Raw genomic sequence first — 14,813 nt, 5'->3', positions numbered from 1 at the left:
TTTAAAGAGCTCGATAACAATGAAAATCATTTACACAATAGACGTTGAAAACATCATTTTCCTCCACCGTACACCGATGAAACGATTTATTTATTCTAAATGAAACACGATGTTAACAATTAACGATTATTGAAGTTGAATATGAAAAAATGAATATTTATTGTTGTTGATGTTAACGAATGGCTCAGTTCGATGGGAAATGTTCAGTAAAATTAAATTTTTCGAATATATATTCATTAACTATTAACAAAATCCATTTCACTGAAAGAGAGAGTACATTAGTGCTTTTTTTACATTTTTTAAACTATATTTTTTTAAAGGCCCATTACTTTAAAAAGAGATAGCGTTACAACGCTAGTGTCTTGAACTCAAATACACTGTAAAAATTGTTATTAACAAGATAATGGCACCACTCAAATACATTTTATGTTCAAAGCTTATTTTGAAAACTGGTATTTTACATAAATTTTCTGCAGACCTGTTTTAAAATATTTATTAATATATTGTAGAGACGGAAAGAAAATACGCAAAATTTTTATTTCACTTCCCTCGCAATTGATAAAATCAAACGCAAAGTTCGATTAGATATGAGTTGAGTTGATTTTTCGTATGAAAGGCAATTAAATTTTCATCGACCCTCAACCCCTCCCCCACCCCCTCCCCTTAAATTTCCGTCTCGGGAAAAAAATTTAATCAACTGATGGAGAAAAAGAAATGAGAAAAAGTTTTAGACGTGTTTACACTTGTTCCGAAGTAATCCAAATTTTTTTTCGTCCTTTATTCGTCTGGTGGGGGCGGGGGGGAGATGGGGCCCGCATGGAGTTTACAACAGTTGTCAATCTGACAATCAGGATAATCCCCTCAAGGCCTGTCAAATCGACTCTCCTCTTCTCCAGTGTCAACCCTCATTCTTCTCGAGATAAAGATTAAATTCCATTTGAAGAATAAATTAATGAAAATTATGTGAAAATTTTTAAAAAATAATCTTAAAATGATCGCCTAATTTTTCAAGTGAATGATCAGATGAAAAATGATTAGATTATGATAATTCAATCGCTTAGCATCATGACATCATCATTTCTCATAAAAAAAAATATTTTTATTTTCCTTCAAAATCAATGTTGTCACGTATTTAAATAGATAATATCTCGAGATGAATTATGGAGACGTGGTTATCGATCTTTCGTTCAAGTGATTCATAAGAACGAAGCTGTCTGTCAATTCCGGGTCAGTTCAGTAACTTCACATCGGTAAATTCAAATGATCTGCTTCTTCAGGTTGTTGTCGTGTAAAATATTTATTCGACATTTTTTGTTTTCAAATTTTTATGTTAATATAGTATAAAAAATAGCTGCGAAAAGGTCAGTTTCTTTTTTAACTTGACCCGACACAACATGCATAAATATCGATTATCTTCATAAATCGATTAAAAAACAATCGGTTCTCGAATCTCGTAATTCGATAATTCCAGAATGTTGCGTCTTCTCCTTTCCACATCATAAGAGAGAAAATGCCCGAGAGAGAAAAGACGTGTATTGAAATCGATTGAAAAACAATCGAATCTCGAAATTCGATAATTCGACAATCTCCCATCTCCCAAAGTAATATGAATTTACCAAATCCTAATCGTTCCATTCAGCCAATATTGACAATTCCAGAACATCTATTCTCATTTCAAAAGAAAATCCCCCCACCCATTCTCGCTAAAACCGTGCACCCCACCATTCCCCACCCCCACCATCACCCATACTCCCTCCTCCACCATCGTATCACCCCCCACCAGACAACCTCGCGACGGCTCTCCCCTCCAGCGTGCCTCCCCACTCCCGAGCGCCCGAAGCGCGACCCTCCAGTCATTCCCACGTCGACCGCCACGAGGAGCGCGCGTCGAACAGTCACGCTGTTCGCAACACCACGAGACTAACCCAAAACTTCACGCTGCTCTTGCATCAACAGTTTTCACCCTTAATCCAAAAAAAATCCCTCACTCCTCGTCCAATGAACGAGCGATTCCGGTGATTTAAATTCCCTCCCACTCATCACCCCCGAGGTTTAACCGTCCACGTGCGTTCAAGTGTTCCCTAACAATTTAAATAAAGAAAAAGAAACATAAAATCAGTGACAAATTAATCAGTGTGAGCGTGATTGGTGCCCACACATTAACGGATTATCTTTGAATTCACTCAGCCACGGATTAACAAGTGATTTTTTTCCGGAATATTTGTTTATCAATAAAATCCAGTGAAAAGTGATAACAAAGGTGTTAAACTGGATTTCATCCTCTCCACGTGTCTTGCGGCGCCGGTAAGTCGATTATTTAGGGTTAAATTTGATCATTAATTTTCTGTCGGACTAAAATAGGTGTTTCATTGAATTCTAATCGCGAGTCAATCACACCGCCGGTGCATGTGGCGCCATCTTGCGTACGTCCACACGAAACACGAATAGCGCACGGGTAATGAAACAACTGCAGCGGAAAATTTGTCTATTTTATTTTTTTTTTTCCTTTTCCCGTTCTTTTTTCTTCAGTTGTGAATAAAAAGGGCTTCTTTGGACCGGGAGAAAATCACTCGGTTGACCCTTTTGTCAGACACGCGACCCAATACTCGGAAATTCTTTATGATTTTTTTTTTTTTATTCTTCTCTTTCCCTCACGACCATTTGTTCAGCATCTGTTGGAATAACGGTTTAAATCTATTCATTCCGGCAATTTGCCTTGTCTCTGCGTGTCTGGAATTTCAATTTCCAGATTAATTTCGGTGTTTGCGGAATTCGCCGGGGATTTTTGAGAATTTTTTTTTTTTACTCAACCGAAATTATTTACGATCCAGTGGCGATTTATTCCATGAATTTTTACACTCGTCAACTGTTTAAAGTGACATTTCAGTTGGCGAGGGCTTCTTTGCTCCAATTTCCTTGTCAAGTAATTCGATATAGTGAGAGGTCGTTAACACAGAGGTACATGAGGGGATAAATACACTTTGTTAACGCTACATCCCCCCATTGTCTCTTATCTGGAATGGAAATCGTAATCGAGCGCTTATCACATTCCGTCCGCTCACACCATTTCAGGGATTTTTTTTACGTCGGGGCGTCGGACCCTTTTTTCCCCGGTTTTGATTTTATTTTAGAGAGAATTCGCGTTGTGGGGGACGGTGGAGGGTTGGGGAGGGGGAGGGACGATGAAAATCTCATTCAGTACGACGGGAAGTCATTAGAATAGATGACGTCCGGCCATTGGAATCGATAGATCCGACGCTTCGCGGCAAATGTCCAGCGCTAAACTGTGACAAACGACTCAATCAATCTTTCTGGTGGTTGGATTTTTGAAAAAATTGTTTATCGCTGGATTTTCGCGTTTTTGAGGAATTCATTGCTGTCATCCGGCGGCTATCGAGAGTTATGAATCGAAACTCCGGGGAAAATAAGCCGATTTTTTTTATTTCAATTTATTACACGTTTTTCGAGATTTTTTATCTCAGGAAATGGGGATTTTTGAATTAATGGGTAATGAGGGAGGGGTGAGGGTGGTTGGTGGCTTAGGGTGCGCGGACGGAAGATTTACACCGGGTCGTAAAAGAAAAATCCAATTTCTGGGAATGAAAATTGCCGCGGAATGGCTGTTGGTGAGGGAGGGGGAGGGTTTTTTTTTGGAAGGTGAAACAAGGGGAAATGTTGGGTTTTTTTCGATGGCTGAAGAAGTGGGCATTCATTAACTGCGGCCGCCCTTGGGCCAGGTAGAGACATCTGCTGCGGTGCGGACACCAATACCGGAAATTTTTATACTTTGGAATTATTTCTTTCGGGTCTAATAAAATTTAAGACTGTCGTTAAGCTGCTGTCCTTGACTATGGGCACTGCCCAATAATTTTTTTTTTTTTCGGGAATTTATGGTACGTTTACGGGTTTCTATCATTAAGCAGTTGACCTTTCCAACATAAATCGTATTAATCTACTTCACTTGACTATTTTATATTTCAAAAATTTATCATAAATTATTTTCTCCCGAAATAGGCGATCAAATTTTTTTTTAACTTTTTCGTGAGTCGAGCGACATTTTAAGCCCCAACAATCAATCATTTCTTTAGTTATTTCCTCTCAACTAACGAAAGCATCGATTCATTCACTTTTTCTTTCTCCAACTGTGCAGTTTAAAGAAATCTAATGCATTTTCTATTTTTTATCATGAGTCAGTTGACCTCTCCAACAAAAATCAAAGTAATCCACTCCATTTAACAATTTTATACTTTAAAATTCAATTATAAATAATTTTTCTCCCAAATTGATGATCAAACTTTTTTTCTTTTGTTTTTTCATGACCGAATCGACGTCTAATTCCCAAAAATCAATTATTGCTGTAGTTATCTCCTTTCAACTGACAAAAGCATCAATTTCTCCACTTTTCCTTTCTCCAACTGTAGAATTAAAAAAAAAATTTAATCTATTATAAATCATTGAAGAACTCAGTCATCTTCACACACCTAAACGCGTTGAAATCGTACGAATCGACTTCTCTCAACAATATTTATTTTTTTCTCCTCAACCTCATTTTTTATTTATCACCATCCACCAACCAGCGTCACTGTATCTCCAATCCATGATTGAATATGCAGTTGGCACTTCACAATGCCCCGCGCCCCATTCCATTATTCACTGTCAGATTGCTTTCCATCGTCAATCGCACACGAAAGATAATGCCCCATCGCTTCATTCGTTCGCTAACGATCCTATTAATAATCCCCCTTCCTCCTCCACCCCCCCCCCCCTTTCATCCCCACCAACAATAGAAAAATCCACCTTACCCGGGGTTTCAAATAATTAAAACCATTGAACTCGTGCTGAGTTTCATTAATCGCTCGTTACGACTGCCAGGATAATTTAATTGAAAATTCCTCGTTATTCCAATTTATCGAATCAATATTGAACAATTGAAGTTTAAGCATTTTTTTTGGGGAACGTCTTTCGCTGATATTAAAAATGATTTTTATTGAGATTTTTTTTTATTGAAATATGTCAATTGCTGGAACTCATTCGAAATACGTTAGATCTTAGGGGAACGTTAATAATTTCTCCGGGAGTTATATTTACTGGAATTGAATGAAACAGGTCTTGGAGTCAAGTCATGTGTATTCACCACAAGAATTTAAAAGTTTATATTTTTAATATGATCTCCAGTTAAGATGTTTTTTACTTTCTTGAATTAATGAAAAATTTGTACTTGTGAAATAAATACTTATTCGATGAGTAAATTGATGTTCCCATCCATCACATGAACGAAGTTTGTAACATCTAAAGTTGTGTATGATTATCGTAATCTGTGATTCCGTTATTGTAACTGAATGTGTTGTTGTTCTGGGGAAGAAATATAAACTTCTGCCAATGTGATATCTTATTACAATCGCAAAATTTTTTTACGTAACAATATCCTCTCTGGTTCATCATATGAATTTTTCTGTTCAATTATAATTTACTTGAAAAAAAAACGTAGAAATGTGTTGATTACTATAACCACATATTATAATTTAATCATCTAGTCATTATCATTTTGGTTCTTTAGTACACCAAAGAATTTCTGGATGAAATCCAATTTCTAACTGACAAGAAATCAAAGAGTTGTTATTTCGATAAATTAAGGAAAATTTAATTTTAGAGAAATTCTATTTCTTTCAATCAAATTTATCCCAGAGAAGAGATAACTACATTCGGATCCTGGGATATTTTCCACTTTATGAAGCTCCTGCATTTTTATAATCAGTGAAAAAAAAAATCCATCCAAGTACTGAGCAAATTTCTTAACCAAATTAATATTAAAATCTAAATCTGTATTAAACAAAAAAATCCTACAATATTGTAAACCTCCATTTTCAACTATTTTCATTTTTTTTATTAGTTTGATTATATTCTAAATATAACTTATCATATCGTGTATAGCTGTATAAACCTGTAGGTTTAGGTCAGCTTAAATTAAAAAAAAAAGAAATAACTGCACTCACTCGTGTTCGAAAATTTTCATAATTCGTTCAAATGAAAGTCTTTTGATAAAATTAATTCCTTCTATCAGTGGTGTAGTTGATAATTGAATGGGAATATCTAGCTATTTGGAGTGGTAGTGCGAATCATGCAAAAGGGTCATTCAATCGTCAATGAAATGGATAATACGAGCGCAGTCCATAAACCACTATTGAATGAGTTTATCCAATCGTACCAAATACAAAGTGCTTTTCATTCGTACTCACTGCCTCCTCTCTTGTTAGTCCGTGATTCTCAATTAGCGTTAATCGATCATGTTGCGATCATCGATTGATTTTAATGATCAGTGAAAAATTAAGGGAGAAATGGAAGAGTGAAATGGATGTAAGGCCGTCAAAAGCGATCAACTTGATCGTTTATTTTTATCCTGGGATTGTAACGATGATGGGCTGATCATGATGACCACCTCTTGATAAAGATTGAAGTGACTTATGTATTCTGATATTCATTATTGCAATCGATGATTCCTGAGGTAATCGCAATAATGCGCCGTAGGAAATAAATGTCAAAGATTTATGAATTTTTTAAACTTGATTTGTAGCATAAAATCGACAAAAATTACTCGTTAATAATTGGTTCTAGGAAAAAATGTTAGAAGGTTTTTTTTCTAGGAAATTTCGTCAGCTACAAAATAGTTCTTGTGACTTTATCCTCTAGAAGCGATGGTTTTTGAGATAACTAACAAAGTATGAGGACGTAAATGTCAAATTTGAGTTATTCATTTTGGAAGTTCATTAGAAAACTCTGATTTACATTCACATTTGTATTTCCATTTCATCGTTAATTCATTCAACTACAATCCTCGATTACCATAAATCAATCATATTTTAATAATTATTTTACGAACTTTAGCAACAAAGAAAATAATAAATGAATCAGGACATTTAACTCCAGAAAACACTAACGAGTTGTGTTTCTCAATTTTTTCTCACCAAGTTATCTCGATCACGCGTGATCCTGGAAGAAAATGTCACAATTCATTTTTTGTTAGAAATTTCATCAGCAACGAAAAATGTCTTATGACTTTTTTCCCTAGCACCAGTATTTTTCCGATAAACGTGATAATAATAAAAACGTCACATATGAGTTATTTACGACATTCTGAAACTTCAAAACCGACATTTCATTTATTACCGATAATGTATTATTTATTATTATTAAAGTAATAGTCTTTATTATACTCTCACGACAATAATGACTCACAATTAATCAATTAATGGCGACGCGTGTTGAGGCAAAGTGGGTTAATTGCATTCATCAATGTATATTACAAGTCGTGTTATAGAGTGGAGCGGTGAGAGGGGGCGAGGGGTTGATAGACGTTGCTCGCCGGCTAAGAGGGTGAGGTATGGGGGGAGGATGGGGTTGGAAGACAATTTAACTTTGGCTGGAATGTAGCCTACGTTGCCGCCGAGGATAAAGGAGGAAACTTTGTCAATCGATTCTCGTGGTGTATTCAATCACTCGAAGCGAACGAATCTCATTCGCTGATGAATCATGGATTTTTTTTTTTTTTTTTTCAAGATAAATCAAGCATTAAATCTCGTTACTTCAGCTTGGATGACGGATTCATCGATGGAATCGATCAATTGTAGATTTTTCATCGAGTCACAGTTGTCCGTGACAATCGGTATTAATTATCATCTTTGATCTCTGGTTTGATTGACGAGATTTAATTCGTTTCAAAGATTTTAATCTCATTGGGGATTTGTAAAATATAATGGGGGTTGTTCACGGAATTTTTGATCGTTTATTTAATTGTATTGTGATAATAAAAAAATGGATTCTCGAGCTCTTGATTTCTGTCATTTATTTGATTTATTTTCTCGAAATAGAAAAATAAAATTTATGAGTAGAAATCTGGCGTTAGAAAAAATTTACACAATTTTCGGTGACATTGACAAATGATTTTCTTCACTTCTCCCCCCCCGTTTGCACATTTTCGGAAAAAATAAATACGCCAATTTTTCTCAATAAAAACATTCAATTGTCCTTAAAAAAAATTTAATAAAATCCCATCCCCTCACCCTTTCATAAATCATCGTACAAGCCAAATCCCCAGATTCATTTGATGACAAAAGGATAAAATCACCCAATGAGAGGGCAAATATAATAGTGAAGATGGAGTTGGGAGTTATAATGCCCTCTGGATGCCGGAAAAGGGAGTTAACAAAGCACTCTGAATGTAAATGTTCATCGACGAGGAGAGGAATCTCCCGCAGGGGAACCATAGCAGTGTGTTGGGGTGGGCGGCGGAGGGGGGGGGGTGAAACTCAAAGGGACGAGAGGAGAAAGACAAACAATGAGAGAGGGGGAATAGCCTCTCCCTCTCCACCGCCGCTTCATTTCTGTTCTGCTCCCTCGGCTAATGAAATTTTTTAACATTTCCAACCTCTCCACATTCCTCCCTTTATATTCACAAATTTTAATATTCATGCAGCATTTTTCCTCCTCCCCCATACCCCCCCCCCTCGCCATTCTCTTCTCATTCCCACGACAAATTACCGAGTCTTTTTATCCCACCCTCCCCTCATCCCTCCACCCGCACTCTTTCATTTTGTTTCTTCGTTTCGTGTCAGAATGATTGAGAAACTCACACGCGTCGCGTCATCTGATCCGCCCTTACCAGTTGTTTTTAGTTTTTTTATTTTTTTTTTATTTTACATTTTTCCCCTTTGATGTTACCCCACCCCGCTCCAAAAGCGATTTTATACTTTTTAATTGCAATTAACGCGCTGAAAGTGAAAATCACTTTGATACGTCACTCGTAGACTCTTGACAAACGCCTCACTCAGTTTTCTTGGCACTTTTTATTCACTCGTTCTCTTCCACTCGCGTTATGCACGCATTAATGTGTTTTTCCACCTTTGTATCGCACATGTGATGATGAAGGGGGAGGTGGGGGGGGGGGAGATGGGGGAGACAAATAAATTGGGGATAAAAGGGAATGTGGCTGTATCCGCAACCCCCTCTCACTCGCGCCTGAGATGTTTTGGAAAATGGTTTAATTAGCGATCACAAAAGTGTTATTCACGCTTCTAGAATCGCACTTTTTTTATATTTATTTGAAATACGTTAGACATTTAGGGTACGTTTGCTCTAACATTAGAGCCAGAATATATGGATTATCATATTAACGGGGAACACAATCAACAAAATCATGATTTAAATCATCAAATCCTTTTTGTAATAAAAAATAATACTTTATTCAAAAAATAGATTTTCTGGTTTTTCAAAATCCATCTTACGACAGAAGTCTTGGAGAGAAATGAGAGATCGCCAACGTTCCGCCGATACTTGCCCAGTATTGACCAATGTCGGCTCATCCTCGGCCTACTGTCGGCCACTTCTCATCTCTTATAATGGTGTCTGGCTTGTAATGTATGATGACAAATCCACTATCAAATCGAATGCGACATAATCGAAGTTTAAAAAATGATTAGTTATTTTATTGAATCCACCATGTTCGATTATTTTGTTATGTTTTCCTCGATTATTAATCATTATTATTATTACTATTATTATTATTATTGTTATTATTATGCGAATGTTCTTTGCATCAATTTACGAAGAGAATAATAATTCTGAATAACTGCCCCTAAATATATTTTTATCCTAAAAAAAAATCGTGAGGATAAAATAGAATGAGTTCTGTGGATGGGATGAAACGTGCTTTTTAAAACGTCGTCCATGTTGTTCCTCTTCTCATTCCACATACCTGCTTCCACGGTTGTATAATAGTCTGGTCCGAAGGTACTCTTTCTCCCCTTCGTGGCTCCATTGTCATGCAGGCATGCCTGCTGTTGCTCTCAGTGGTGGACTTGAAATTTTTTTTTTTAATCTCTTAAATCTCAATGGTACCACCGAGACCAATATTTTCAAGCTTTATTTACATCGCAATGATAAATATTAGATTTAATAAAGAATTACGTAATTAGTGGAGGGGCGGGAGAGGGTTCTGATTGTGCAATGAATTTTTTAAGTGAATGAAGAAGCTTTTGGATTATTACGTGAGGACTAATCGTATTATTATTCATATCGGGGAATTATTATTGTTGTTGTTGTTATGGTTGTCGGGGAATTTACTTAAGATGCAGACAAAAGTCCGTTTGTAATGAAGATTATAATGAAAATTGATTGTCCCTCGTCTGGGAAATTACACAATTGAGACGATTAAGGATTGAATTACGGGACAAATATTGTCTCAGGCTGATAGAAAAAATTAATTTTATCAGGAGAATTTTATTTGGAAGGAGACGTCAATTCTAGAGAAATTCAATTTCTTTCAATCAGATCTGTCTCGAGAGATAACTGATGTTAATTGTAAAATTCCCTTTGTTTGAAAATTTTTAAGCTGATAATAATTGGGCCAGATGACATTCTCCTAACAGAATGAATTTAAATTAATTGGATCTTCATGATTTTTTTTCCAATTTTCTGACTTTGTCCCTTTTGAAATATAATTTTAGTAAAGTCTCTTCAAAAATTCATAACTTCGAGAAAAATTGGTGAAATAAGTTTTTTTTTTTACTTTATTTGGTTTTGAATAGTAAAAATTGTTTTTGATGTCGTAATTCCATCGCCCAATTTTCAATTTTGATTTTATGACACTTTAAAATATGTTCCAGTGCTGTACATTAACAACCAAAAAATATCCGTTAAAAAAAATTAAAGCGAATAATAAGACATAAAATCCAATAATGTTTCAGAAAAATCCCATAAAATTTTCAGTTAAACCCACTCACCAATAAAATCGACGTAAAAGAGTTAAATCCAATTAATGACTGCGAACAATAAAAATTGAATAGGCAGAGTAAGGGTGAGGTATAAAACGATCAATTTAATGACATTACGACAGCAATTGTTGAATCCAATTGAAATTCAATTCAAACCGATTTTTATCCATCGATTGAAGAAAAATAAAAATTATTTTTCAAAATAATAAAACAACTCTGGACAAACGAACAATTGATTCTGATGATATTGCAATGGTTAATTATCATTGTGGATTCGATAAGGGAACACGAAAGGCGATAAATTTAATCGAGTAATATTGCATCGATAGTACCGACTGGTCTGTTAATGGCTCACGTTATTTATAGTTGAACGAGGAAATAATTAAATTGCATGCGCTGTAAAACGATCAGTTGGCAACTCCTCCGCAGTTTTTCTTCGGATTAAATAAAAATGTCAAATGTTCTTGCATGTGAATGATTAAATTGCCTTGTTCTTCATTATTCCAACACGGGTGGGGGGATAAAACGTAGCATAAATATTTCCACGAAAAGTCTCGATGAACAAAACAGGTTTTTTTTCTTGTTATCACCATTGAAATAATATTTTCCAAGTTTATGTTTGGATTATTCATCGTTGACACAACTGACAAGAGTGGAATATTTTGTTTTTCCCCATTTGACGGACTTACGACGTAGTAATTATAATATATGAGTGATAACAGTGAATTTGTGGTGTTTTTTTTTTTCTTCCATTTCACCGATAATAGGTTGAAAACATTGTCTTGAGGGACATAAAAGACACAACACCTGAGCTCTACTACACCTGTACAAATGGCCGATGCGCCATCTGTCGTGCTACGGAGAATTGGAAAATAAGGGGAATGTGGATGATGAATGGAAAATAATACTGAGGGTATTATTGACTTGGGGTTGATGCAAGTCATGTGATGGAATCGATAATGAAAATGTGTTGGGTATTTATCGATAATAATTCATGAATTAATCGAATCTTAGTAATGGGAAAAGAATTTGGTTGTCATTGAGAACTAATTATTTTTGATTTTTAAAAATGAATGATTTTATTGGTCAATTATTTTTCAAATTCATTTAAAAATAAGTGGAACTGGTAATGAGACACTCGCGGCTCATTAGAATTTATCGAATGATCAGACGATAAGAGCCTATGAATTCAGAAAATAGTAGTGGATTTGTTGTCCTCGGTAATTGAAATATGTTGGAGGTTTCGAGAACGAAAAAAATAATTCGATTTAGTCATTAAGAAATAATTACTGAGATTTATGAATGTAGAGGAGGAACAAAAAATATTTTTAATGAATTTTGAACGGAAGTGATTGTCAAAAGGCCGAAAATTGATGAATTTTCCTTCATCAAAAATAAAACGGTCGTTGATGACACGAAAATTAGATGATATTGAGCAATGAAAGGGTGAAAAATACTGACGTTATTGATGTACGGTATATCGAAGTAATGCAACACCATTAATAATGAAAATATGAAAATTAGGAGTTGAATAAAACATTCTAACGGAAAAAATTAATCGTCATTAGTCACTCGCCCATTGTTCTTTGAATTTATGATTCTATGAAGAAGGAAAATTCATTTTTAATTGTCGTCGAAGAATAATGAATTTCTAAAACGCGAAAACCGATGGATTTGACTTCATTAAAAATAATCGTCACTCAAAATAAATGAAAACAAGTAAATTTTGAAGGGAAACAAAGAGTTGGGAGGACAGGGGAATGAGTTATCACAGCAGATACGAACTCCAAACTCTGAATACACAGAACTGAGACCTCATCACGACTCTGGTTTACCCAAAATTCAGTTGAACAAACTTTCAATTATTTTCCTTCCCTTCTCCCTCTCTCCCTCCCCTACCATCCCTCGAAAAAAAAAAACTTTCCTTCCATTCGCGAAACTAAGCCCCACTTTATTTACATTTCCATCGTGATCACTTTTTCAATTATAAAAAATTGTGCAATCAAAGTTTCTCAACGTGACTAACACAAAGGAGGGATTCATTCTGTTCAATGGATTTCAATTAAATTTTTTAATTGAAAAAAACAAGTTTACCGTCAATGCACTGATAAAAAATCGATTTTAATTGAGATATGTCTTCTCTCAAGACAAATATCAACTTTAACATTCAAGTTTATTATCCCAACAACCAACTGAATGAACTAAATCCCCTAGTCATTAACTCTATCGATAAAGTTCTGAAGGAATGTAATCATAAAATTTAATTAATTAACTACTAACATGTATAGGTTTCACTGTTTAATAAAAAAAATAATAGTTTGTTAACATCGCAGTAGCGACTCTGTTATCGATAAAGAAATTCCTCGCAATCGAATTTAATTATTTTCCGGAGACTAAACAATAATTTCTCGTATGTCTTCAATGTCCAACTCGAAAACTTATATTAATTCCCTTCATTAATTTATATTAATTCTCTTCATTAATTTATATTAATTCTCTTCATTAATTTCTCAATCAATATTCTTAATTCACTATTATTATTGATGAATTGAAATCCCTCATCAAGAAAATGTAATTATACATTTTTGATGGTATAATTACAGAACGATGATTGTGCACATATTCAAATTTCAACAGATTCTCGAGTTTGTAATACTCGAGGAAATACGTATAATGTCGGGTTTGAAGTGCCTTCATATTCCCATTTAATTCAGCCAATGCCAGAGATTTGCTGTGTACCCAAACCCCTCTTCCCCACCGAGTCTGGATGAGTTGGTTGGACGCGGTGAGGGGAGGGAATGAGATTGAAACATGGCGCTGAGAAGGGTGGATGTTAGTAGGGGGTGGGGGGAGGGGGGAACCACTTTAAACTAAGGAAAACAATTCCAATTCAACTTTTTCTTTTACCTCCACACTCCTATCCACCTTCAATTCTTCTCGTTTCCTTTTGTAGTTGTTCTTTGTTCCTTCTTTTATCCGCAATAGGGCCCATCCCCCTTTTACCCTCCACCCCTCCCACCCTTCTCCACTCTCGGTCTCTCTCTCTCTCTTCTTCAAACCAATACACGAGGAAGATTGTTCGATACACAAGCAACTTTGTTGTTCCAAGCTCTTCTCTTCTACTTCGTCGAGGTTTTTTTTTTTTCATTTCCGGGGGAATTTATACTTTAATCATCGTTTCATTCTTTTTATCACTTTCTTTTATAATTCTTTGGATTCGCGGGAAGTTGTGGGTAATCTTGGGATGATATTTCGAAGTTTAATTTTTTTTTATCTGGTGAGATTAGGTTGAAAGTTTCACCGGAGTTTCAATCTCTTGGGTATTCAAGGGGGTGGGATGGTTTATTGGGTATTTTTGTTGGAGACTGAATTAGGTCTCTTGGTAAGACTTTTTTTTACTGAAATTATTCGTTCCAAGGAGATCGTAGAATGATTTCGCCATCGGGTTTTGAGTTTTGGGGAATTTCGTTTGCAGTGTTTCGTGAATATCTGGAAAACTGGTGGATTTAGGGAAAATTGTGAAGACACATTTATTGTTGAGTATTAAATTCTCTGGAATTGATGTCTTTTCACTTTTTTGCCTACGTTGCTTCCTTTTCATGATAATCGCAATGTCGTTGCGAGGGCTATTGTTGAGAGGGAATTTTGCAATTTGACATTTTTTCCCAGACATTTCCTCAATTTATCCTCATTCATATTTATTTTTGGGGTCGGTGTGGTGGAATGAAATTAAAACTGTGGAAAAAAAAATAAATCATCTCGCAAGAAACCTATATATCAAATCCGTGAACCGGAAGCCTGAGTCAACTGAATTTCTAATTATATTCCCCCCCGGACTTTCACGTTTCACTTTTGCGCATAAGTGAGCACGAGTTCTTCCACGGTCATGTGTCTATCGAGCGGTGATCGTTGAGGGTATGTCCTTGAAAAAAAAAAATGAAAAATCACCCGAAGCATAACTAGGATGAAGGATGGATTTTTTATGATTTTTTATTGGGCAAAAATCCTCGGTTTATCTCTCTTTTTTTTGACGAACCTGTTTTATGG

The 14,813-nt window shown here is 35.4% G+C and overlaps 1 protein-coding gene and 1 long non-coding RNA gene across 7 annotated transcripts in view; one reads left to right on the top strand and one right to left on the bottom strand.

Moving 5' to 3' along the window:
- LOC135161320 (TOX high mobility group box family member 3-like) overlaps positions 1-14,813 on the top strand; it is a 173,866-nt gene that overhangs the window by 115,266 nt on the left and 43,787 nt on the right. The window contains exon 1 of one of the 6 annotated variants that reach the window (XM_064118789.1): positions 1,851-2,304. The exons of the other annotated variants lie outside the window; for them this stretch is intronic. The gene's annotated coding sequence lies outside the window, so the exon portion shown is untranslated. Of the gene's footprint in view, positions 1-1,850; positions 2,305-14,813 lie in introns of those variants that run through there. 6 annotated transcript variants of the gene reach the window in all.
- Positions 2,019-4,718, bottom strand: LOC135161332 (uncharacterized). Its single transcript, XR_010298763.1, has 2 exons — positions 4,482-4,718; positions 2,019-4,415 (listed from the first exon to the last, which is right to left on the bottom strand). It is a non-coding gene; the product is annotated as an uncharacterized LOC135161332 (long non-coding RNA).

The sequence above is a fragment of the Diachasmimorpha longicaudata genome, chromosome 4 (genome assembly GCF_034640455.1).
Source record: "Diachasmimorpha longicaudata isolate KC_UGA_2023 chromosome 4, iyDiaLong2, whole genome shotgun sequence".
Lineage (NCBI taxonomy): Eukaryota > Metazoa > Arthropoda > Insecta > Hymenoptera > Braconidae > Diachasmimorpha > Diachasmimorpha longicaudata.
Note: the sequence above shows the minus strand (reverse complement) of the source record. Positions and strands in the feature narration are given on the sequence as shown.